The 10,625-nt window shown below is 35.7% G+C and overlaps 1 protein-coding gene and 1 long non-coding RNA gene across 3 annotated transcripts in view; both read left to right on the top strand.

Annotated features, from left to right (window-relative positions):
- Positions 1-9,975, top strand: part of LOC146475600 (uncharacterized) — an 11,220-nt gene extending 1,245 nt beyond the window's left edge. The window contains exons 2-4 of one of the 2 annotated variants that reach the window (XR_014865912.1): positions 4,701-4,792; positions 5,614-5,639; positions 7,748-9,975. This is a non-coding gene — a long non-coding RNA (uncharacterized LOC146475600). Of the gene's footprint in view, positions 1-4,700; positions 4,793-5,613 lie in introns of both variants that reach the window. The other variant, XR_014865911.1, reaches the window with a different exon arrangement.
- Positions 1-10,625, top strand: part of LOC146475584 (uncharacterized) — an 873,425-nt gene that overhangs the window by 267,805 nt on the left and 594,995 nt on the right. The gene's annotated exons all lie outside the window — the stretch shown is intronic.

The following is a 10,625-nucleotide window of genomic DNA, read 5'->3' as shown; positions in this document are numbered from 1 at the left end:
CCACTTTTTAGGCCAGAAATTACACATATTCTTTTGTTTTCTGTTTCCGGTAAACGACCATCCAACATAATCACGTACGATCGTTAGTATTAAGCATTACTCAGAAGTGACAAAAGTTCAATTTTTAACGACGCTACCCCAGACTGCTGACAGATAATAACAGTTAACAGACAGAGAAGATGGCTATAATTAGATCAAGCTTGGCCAGCGATTCTCCAAAGTTACAGTCAGGCACTCTTAATGTTCCAATCATACTACTTTTGGTGGACATCAGTCAAAGAAAGCCCTTCAATTTATGCAAATTGCCCTAGCTAGCCCTTAAGAATTTAATGAGTGCTGCACATGCAGCACAATAATAATTGTTATAATTATTGTTTTAATCAGTCAATTTACCAATAATAATGATAACGATAACGATAACGATAATGATAATTAACGTAATCCAACTTAGCTATTGTGTGGTCATAATACTGAGAGGAGACAAAAAATAAAAATTTATAGCATCAGGATTCCCTATTCAATCTCACTGTCGTATTGTAATAAAGTGTACTTCCACTGAATAAGAAGTACATGTAAATGTGAATAACTACATGTGCACAATGAAGGGGGATTTACATTTATTTTGGCACCATTTTTATTTTTAACAACAATGCTAGTGATTTCTCATGCGGAGATTGCACATGCTTCATTTGAAAGAAAACAATATAATTTTGAGGGCTAAAAGTATGCAAGAAATGATCAATTATCCTGTGAAATCACACAGAATATGGCCTACATGTAATATGTACATGTAATAGGTAAAATTAGGGGGAAATCAGTGAAAGAGTGAATTAAAGCAATAATTTGCTCAGGGATAAAAATAAAACCTAAAAACAATCTTTTTTTATGTCCACAAAACACATACACTGTAATTATATAGTATTACATTGTTTTATATTTTTAACAACAAGCTTGAGATTCTCAATATTTCAAATGTAGGGTTTACCTAAAATACGGAATCCGGAAACTGGAATCCAGAATCCGGAATCCGGAATAAAAAAAAACAAAACACAAACAATTCGTCAACATGAAAATTTCAACGAAGGTTAAAGTCACTTGGGAAACAGTTTTTATAGCTCTTGAAAAATTATAATATCTTTCAGGAGCCCAGTGAAATTTTCAAAAGATTGCCTAAGATTTCAATTGCTGCAGTTAAGCCTATTGTGTTAGTATTCTAAGACAGTCCAAGCGTAAAACTTTAAAACACACTAGAACAACACCTATCTATGTTTATAAAATCAAATACACGGAATCCGTAAATCAGGAAAGACTTTCTTTTCTTTCTATTTTTCTTTTTCTTTTTAACTTGCAGTATGCTGATTGGCTTGTGAGTATTGGATTTTCGTTCTTTCGGAAGAGCTAGGGGAGAGAGATGTGTACGATTGGTGGTGTTTTGACAGGTGCAGTAGGCAAATTAGCGCACTCACAATGGTGACGATAGAAATATATTTTTACACGTGTCATAACATTGCGACTAACGTATATTACGGTTCAACAAATTGTTTGGGCATAAGGGTGGGAATGGGGCTTAAAATATTTAGACTTATTACCATTAAATCAAAATCAATAGATCTACGGCTTCCAAGGTATCTGGAATTAGAGGATATAATTAAAATAATTTGTAATCTAAATCCTGCTATTGTGATTACTAAATTATGGGAAATCGTTCAGAGGCTCCTGAAGTTCTTACTGTATTTCAAAAAAGGCTATCAACATAAAACGTTTCCTTTGTACCGGCAGCTCGACACTCTTTTGTAAAAAAGGTGCATAAATGAATACATGCATACATGATTGAACGTACGAATGTATGCCGGCAGGCATGACAGAACCACGAGCGAGTGAGTGGGTGAGTGAGTGAAGGAACGAAGGGAATGAATGAATGAATGAACGAACGAACGAACGAAAGAACGGACGGACGGATGAATAAATAACTTTGTCCACTGTCTATCCAGGGTCGGTGCCAATTCGAAGCTTTTTTTTTTTAGATGAAATCCAAGCCACCCCCATACGGACTTGTTTCAAGACTTTTTTATATAATTATGCGAAGACAGTGAGTCTTGCGAAGAGTTGATGAGTGATAAACGCAACACTGACTCTTTTCTCTGGTTACGTTTCATTGTCTATCTACGTGCTATGGCAGGAGGAAACGTTATCGAGTAGGAAGAGGTGTGGGGGTATTTAAGGGTACGTTTGAAGATTGGGAACGGTTATTCCAAATGAGTGGCTCAACTGCTTAAGCAATTGAAATTTAAGGAAAACTTTTGAAAATTTCACTGGGCTCCTGACTGATATTACAATTTTCCAAAAGCTATAAAAACTGTTTCCCAAGTGACTTTAACCTTTGTTGAAATTTTCATGTTGACAAATTTTAATTTTTTTTATTATTCCGGATTCTGGATTCCGGATTCCGTCTTTTAGGTAAACCAATCAATATATGCATGGTTGTAAGGGCTTTTTTTTAGGAAACCCTGATCTGCACTTGCCCATGTTTAAATCTGTTCTTGGACATCCATGGGAAAAAATAATGTTGGCCTGAAGAAAATATGACTTCCTTTAAATCAATAATTGATTTAATTTATATGTAGTATGTGTATTTAAGGTTGATCTCTAGACTAAAAGTTATATTTTTAATGCAATGTTTATTATTATCCAATGTTGTTGCTCCAGATCCAGAGTGTTTATTCCAGGTGCGAAGTTTTTACTCAGTTAATCCTATGTTTTTATATTTCTGGCCCCAGTTGTTCAAAGAGCAGATAATTTTATCCACTGGATTAGTCGCTATGCGGCAGATTTAATTTCCGTATAGCCCTATAATTTGTGTATAAAGTAGAAGTGTCTGTCTTATTTAAGTATGAGATTGTGTGAAAAACTTACCAAAAAGCTTTGGTTGGAATACATTTTTCTGCTGGATAGCAACTTATCCACTGGATAAAGTTATCTGCTCTTTGAACAACTGGGGCCTGGATTGTAATCCAGTTTCTAGAGTGCAGTCCTAGGATATGGTCAGTGCATAAGGAATGCAAGTGTGTAGTTCAACCCGAAGACGAAAATTCTATATAAGTTCTACATGTGCATATGCAATTATCATTTGATAACTTTTGGAAGGTGGACTTTGTATTTTTTGAATGACTTGAAAACTAAAATCTCTGGGAAATTTTGTGTATCGAAGCCAAGAAAGTATTACTCAACATCATCTTGATCAGGAAAAACCTCATTTGCATTTACTTTCAACACACAATTTACATTATGCAACTACAAAAGTAGTTTTGTCGGAAGACCTCGTCAGTTGGTCCCCAGGTTTGTTTTAAAATGCAGGTTCGTTGTAAACCGCCATGGCATTTTAAAACGTAAACATGGTAACCAACTAATAACAACAACAACAATTTATTTACAGATTTAGATTATATAAAGGGCTTGTCCCGCAAATAGCCACAAAGCTAGTCGAGGCGGGACAAGACAAAAAAAATTACAGCAAATTACAAACATTCTGGAAAAACGGAAAACTTAACTTTACATAATAACGCAGATTTAGATAAGGCTATACATCAAAATTAAAGTAAATGATATGTAACTTTTTATTATGATAATCATTAATATTACAATAGAAAAGAGATGAAAAGGGAAAAAGGAGAATCAGATTATACTGGCAAAGAGAAGGACGTTGAGAACAGGTTTTAATCGGTGCATGCTTATTTACAATCGCCAACTGGCGAGGTCTTCTGACGAAACTAGTTTTGATGTTGCATACTGTATGTAAATGGTGTGTTGAAAGAAAGTGCAAATGAGCTTTTTCCTGATCAAGTTGATGAAATTAAAATGGCTTTAATTTATAAATTAACCGTAAGCTACAAATTTTTGCCACAAAATTTTTGTGGTTAAATTTAATGTTATTTTTGGCCATAAATGCTTCTGAAGGAGCCATACTGTATCAGATGACATTTTGGGGGGTAAGGCAGATCAGGAATGAATTTTCCTGTTTAACCTGTTCACGAGCCTGGTTGGTTGGGTAATAGCTGCTAGAACCAGTCGTCAGTCTTCTGAGATTAGTTTTAGTGTATGGTATGATAGGAGGTGATGTTAAGTTAGAATTGGTTACAGTTTTGCATAGATCCAGGATGGAAAATGGTCAGATATTTCACAATAAATATTTGTTGAATAAGAGAAAATTCCTTGGTTTAATTAGGGAAAATGCTTCTTAGTAACTTGAAAACCCAGGAAATGGCATTTTCAGGAGTTGATCCTGGACTCCCTAAAACATTGACATGGGCGTTTGACACTCGCATTGTCAGAAAATATATTCACATTTATTCCTGGGTCCATGTTTATTGTTAAATAGCTTGTATTAAGGAGAATGCAGCAAGTGATTTCACTTTGATCTGATTGGAAATTTCTTCTCACTTAAGATGAGTGGCCTGGTTAAAAATAAATTTGAAAATACATTATTTGACTGTATAGCACATAATTCCATGACAAGATCATCGTCAGCGCTTTATAGTATAGGGGCACTCTACGACTGAATTGGAATTTAGAAATTTTGTTTTTTTGGAGGAGGGAAAAATTTTGCTGATCATGGAAGAAATTCTTCTACTGAGTGGAGACACCTACATGTACTGAATAATGTTACTATATAAAGTTACATGTCTTTAATTTCAAATTTTAAGAGAACAAGAGATCAACAGTATATACACATGACTGGAAGTGGCAAAGACAGCAGCTACTAGAGAAGAACATACTGGAAGTTCAGGAATGTAATGTATGTTATATATTTTAAGATTTACTGTAGCTCCGCCATTGATTTTGGTCTCATGACTATACTTTGTTCTTTAATTACTTAACCTTATAAGCCTGGTGGCTTCCCTTAGGCTTCCTTGCCATAAAGTATTTAAATAATAATAATAATAATAATAATAATAATAATAATAATAATAATAATAGTAATAATAATAATAATAATAATAATAATAATAATAATAAAAGTAATAATAATAATAATAATAATAATAATAATAATAATAATAATAATAATAACAATAATAATAATAATAATATAATTGTTGAGAATGATGTATTATTCCAGAAAGTGACACAGGCATACTCGGAAAAAAATCCGAGTGCTCTTATTAGGAGTCGCACCTAAGACCTTCTGATTACTAGTTCGGATGCTCTACCACTGAGCTACAGGAGACTCATGGGAGCTAAGGCCATTAAACTAGGTTCATGGGACAGACATACATGTAAACCACATGTTCGACATTCAAATCCTAGGAGTACGCACTTTCTGGAATAATACATCATTCTCATTCATTCACCAGGCTTGAAATATAACATCACATTTATTTCAAATATAATTGTTGTATTTGTACAATTTATGGCAAAACAATAAACTTAACTGAACTGAATGCCAACAGTTAACCTGACACTGTTTGGTGCATATAATGTGGTTTATTTTATTATATTTTTGCCCTAAAATTAATTTTATCAAACCAGTTTAAATGTGTAAATGGTGTGTTTCTCTTACTGGTCTTGAAGTGTCAGTTGTCATATTGAAGTGCAAGATCCCTTTTGTTTCTTTAGACCGATACTTCAAAGACTCACAACAGGTTAGTTCTTAGGTTTTATTCTTGGGTTGCCCAAAGGTCAATTACATGTAATTTTATACAGAAGGTGAAGCTTTCCAAACAAGGCATGAATTGGCGTTAAGGTTACCTTATACCTTCAGAGGTTTCTCGCGTCCAAGCGATTTAGCGGCGATGTAACGCATCCAGTTAAACTCAAGGTTCAAGGTTCAAACTGTAGATACCTAAACCCATATATCAAATTAAAGCTTGTACAGCTGGCTATCAAACTATACCAAGAAGTTTGAAAGAAAATGAATTGCCGAATTTTTAGCACTGTTTTTCTAAATTCAATTTTTTTTACTTGGAGTAGACACTTTAAAGAGGTAAAACTCAATAGGAATTTGTTCGTTGGTCTTCAAATTTGGACAGTAGCTAGTTTAACATATAAACAACAAAACCGTGTCTTCGAACTTTGGAAATGTTTTTTCTCCAAAAGCGATTTTGTACAATCACTCCGCATTTTTTTGAGCCTATTACGAAAATGTTCTGTAACTTTTCACTGCGATTGAATATGGCAAAATGCAGACACGTTTTTTTAGCGCTTTGGGTCCGAAAACTGTGGAGCAAATTAAGTTAGCAAAATATAATATTCGCTTTGACTTGTAGCTTTCAAAAGATGATTCAGACGCTCACATTTAGAGGTCGTGAAAAATTCGACAACTCACTTTATTTCAAAACTCTTGGTATAGTTTGATAGCCAGCTCTATAAGCTTTGATTTTATATAAGGGTTCAGGTATCTACAGTTTAAACCGGACGCGCTACATCGCTTGGATGCGAGATACCGCTAAAGGTAAAGGGTAACCTTAAAACAAGAGACAACTTGTAATGTAGCTTAATATAATTTAGACCTTTGAGCTCTCTGCTGGGGGCACCTCATGGTTCGCTTTGCTTCCATGCTGGCCTGTAAGAAAGGTCATTTTGCTTGCTTTATTTTCAAGCCGTTTTCCCTCTCCGCCCTTCCTTTGGTAAGCATTCCACTGATTGGGTTTAGTGCGGCTTTAACCCACAATATCAAAGAACAAATTCTCCTATCTTGTCATCATACTTTTCTTATTAAAGTACTGGGGAGAATTAATTAAAACATCAAGAAAATTTACCTTGGGTGATTATATCCTAAATTCATATGACCTAAAGGGTTAAATAAGCATTAATATTACAAGGATAAATTTGATGCTGATCACTGTTAGTGTTTAGAGAGCTAATAATTCTTGGAGAAATTCAAAGCAAAATTTTTAACCAAATTTTATGATAATTAAGATCACATTTCCAAACCCCCTTCATGGTACTGATTTTTTTTTTGTTTCCTCTTCATGAATTATAAATGAATTTAAAAACTAAATTTCTCAAATTCATTAATAATTCAAAAGCCAAAGACAAAAGTCATCATGCACCGTGACGTGTTTGGATATCTGATGAAAAACTCCTCGTTTTTTCATCCTTAATTTCCCCTTCAAAATCAGTTTGTTTGAAATTTTATGTCAAACACTCGTCACAGTGTTTTATCACAATATCAAAAACCTCGAAGTCTGTCAAAAATACTTCGCTACGCGTCGTATTTTCAACTCTCTTCTCGGTGTTTGATATGTGATGAAACACTGTCTCGTGTTTTTAAAATTAAGGGATTTATTAAAGCTTTCGCAAAGAGCAAAAATGCCTTCTTGCCTTAAATCAGCATCTTATTACAATTTGTGGGTAGGATATTGGGACTTTTATGCTCCAGTTACTCATTTCAAATCCTTCTAATTTTGTCTCAGTGTTTTAACCGTTGAGAACAGAGACAAAATTGCAAGGATTTGTATGGGGTGGTCGGAGCATAACAGAGCTAATATCTCACTCCCAAATTGCAATAAGATGCTGATTTTTTGCAAGTAGGCATCTTTTATCATGCTCTTTCAAAATTTCTCAACAAATCCATAATTTTGAAAATTTTGTTTTTGTGACATCGTTACTGCAGTCCTCTATTTCCAAAGCGTTCTGTGTAGTGTTGTGAAGCTAATGTAAGGGTGTATTTTCGACTTTCATCTTAGAATACAGTTGTTGTCTTGATGGATATTTTCCAGATTATTTGACATTTTCCTGCTGTTCAAAGGTTAGAGTTAACAGTTGTGCTGTGGACGACCTCGAAGTTTGAAATCAAGGTAGCTCTCTGCTAAGCTGGGCGGGCTGCTCTTCAGTAGTCACAAATAATGGAACATGGAAACACAAGCGGGGCATTTCCTGTCATTTTTATCTATAGAGTTCCAAAAGTTGGCCAACAATACTGAACGATCGATAAGAGAGGCAACATTAAGTATGCACTGGTTTTAAATTCTCTGCCTTAAGTGGATATATCTAAAATGTTTTTATTTTCTTGTTTAAATCTGATTAACCCAGGCCTCTGTAGTCACACATTTACTATTGAATCCCTGCTGCAAACCATTGTACTAAAGCTCGTTCGTAACTCTAACAATTGCCCTGTTGGGCTACGGTTGGGATACGCTGCCGCGCATGACGGGATACTAGCCGTACTAGGGCTGTGACGTCAGTACAGGATCACCAATAGCGAACTTAACGACGACGGCAACGGCAGCAAAAACGTCACTTGAAAATATATCTCTTCGCGATTTTTCCAATTCATTTAACTTGTACAGTGTAGGCAAAGTATCCTGGAACTAAAATTGATAGGAACGGCGTTCACGTAAGGAGGAAGAAGGAAAAATTACCATCGTGTGCTCGCGTTCTCCACAAAACCTTGAATTTGGTCATTTCACGTTGTTGTTTTGCTGATGACGGCAAAAAAGTGTACAAAAACATAACGTACATGCAGAGTGATTGTTTTTGCTCTTTAAACCTTTTGTTTTGTGGCGTTCTTGTTACCTTTGCCGTCGTCGTTAAAAGTTACCAAGTCTTGCGGTTTCTCGGTTCCTTAGTTGTTTTTGGCGTGCGGGGGAAAAAACTGTGTGGACGTAATAGTGACCCGGGGTATTGAATCCTAACAACGAAACAACTGGGGAATAGAGAAACTGCGAAAGTAGCGATCCTGTATTGACGTCACAGCTATACTAACAACAGTCTGCAATCCTGCGTGGTATATTGTATCACACTGGAAGTGAAATTTCACGTTTTACGTCTCAAGTTCAGGGAAGAAAATTAATAGGGATGTTTTATTTTTTTGCGATTTTCACATGAAAACAACATGAAGATTTGACCTAGCAAATAAAATTTCGGACATACACTCTTTTACTGGCCTTTTTCAAGCGCTAAGATTGTTGCGAAAACAGCTTCATCTGTTGTGTTTCTTGTTTTACTTACTGGACAATCAAAGAGTGAATGAGCTTTAGTTAAATGGTTTGCCATATATCAAATCAAATTCTGGGACTATCAGAAGGTACAAAAATGTCCTCTGTTTAGAGGCAGTGTGATAGAGTGTACCCAGCTTTGAACTCCCAACGTTTTTTGATGGAAAAATAATCTTAAAAATGGCTTCTCTGTATTAAGCAACAAGAAAGAAATGTAGCACTTTTTATTTGTAATATGTACCCTTACTTCCTGAAATGCACCTATTCCTGAATTTGGGTACTTTGTATAAGGCCCAGTTGAGAAGCCGAACTTTTCATGAGCCGAACTTAATTTAAATAAAGTTCGGCCCAAATCACAAAAATCCCCCCTTTTGATTCAGACGCCGAACTTAATCAGCTCAACTCAATTTACTTGAAGCAAAACTAATCGAAATGTTAGCGTCTTTTTTTTAAATTAATTAATGAATTTATTTATTTGAAATACGTTAGAATAATTTATGCATTAGGTTCGGCTCATGAAAAGTTTGGAGTCCTAATCAAAGCCGTTCCAAAGCCGAAATTCCCGGCTGAGCCGTTCCAAATTGAAACAGTCATTCATAACAGATTCAGACGCCGAACTTTTCATGTACTTAATTCGAGGTATTAGGTTCGGCTCATGAAAAGTTTGGCGTCTGAACCGAGCCTAAGACAGACCTCTTTGTCATTTTAATATTACTTCATATTTGACGGAATTATTTGTGTTTTAGTAAGAGTTTAGGATAGGGAACACCTCGTGATGTCTATCATACACATCAATACAGTTCATGTATATCAATATCGGGCATTTCTTTACAAATCTTAGCCTGTGTGGCAGGTGCATGAAAAATACATAGGGCGTGAGGGAGGGAGACAGGCGCGTCTCCCTCCCTCGCACGCCTTATATTTTTCATGCGTCTACCACGCAGGCTAGACATATCTCAACATATGGAACTTGCAAGGGATCCGTGTAAACCGTAAAATGTGTTTCAGCAATTTCAAAGTAATAAACGACCGTTGTGTATTTGCCGTATTTTCTTACTAATTGCCTTTTCGCCCTCCAAATGATTGTGCGGTTTAAAAAAACACCCGCCCCTGATAGCGGCCATGTTTGGGTGTGGCTCATTTAGCTGCAAAGGAGTAATGTTTTCGCTCATGGCCAACGTAGTCATTCCATAGTCTTTCGGAGGCAGTCGAATGGCACTCACTCAGTCACTACGTAATCACTAGTTTATTCCTTAAACCTAAATCAACCTATTGACGCAATATTGCGCAGTTTCATTTTCGCTCCTCACCTCTCTTAGAAGGGATATTTTTGTCCTGAATTGTTCTTATTGTCTTCAGAGAGACTGACCAATCAGAATGCGTTGTCTGCGCATATATTTATAGGTCTTAGGCCAGAAAGCAAGGCTTTTGTCCTATGCGTAAAAGAACAAATATCAATCAAAATAGCAGCCGTGTTCTTCACGCATGAATTTTCAAGACTCCAATTTGTCGTTTTCAGATTAAACAAAAAATAGACATTTTAAACACTCAATTAAATTTTGCACAATTCAGTGGTCACAAAAAAGGAAAACAAACTGCTCTACTCGACAATGGCACACTGGCCGAAATTAGCAACAGCAGCCGATAAGAACATGTCCGCTGGTTCAGTTTTGAGCTCGTTCAAACACG

The sequence above is a fragment of the Pavona decussata genome, unplaced genomic scaffold (assembly GCF_977016875.1).
Source record: "Pavona decussata unplaced genomic scaffold, jaPavDecu1.1 SCAFFOLD_84, whole genome shotgun sequence".
Lineage (NCBI taxonomy): Eukaryota > Metazoa > Cnidaria > Anthozoa > Scleractinia > Agariciidae > Pavona > Pavona decussata.
Note: the sequence above shows the minus strand (reverse complement) of the source record. Positions and strands in the feature narration are given on the sequence as shown.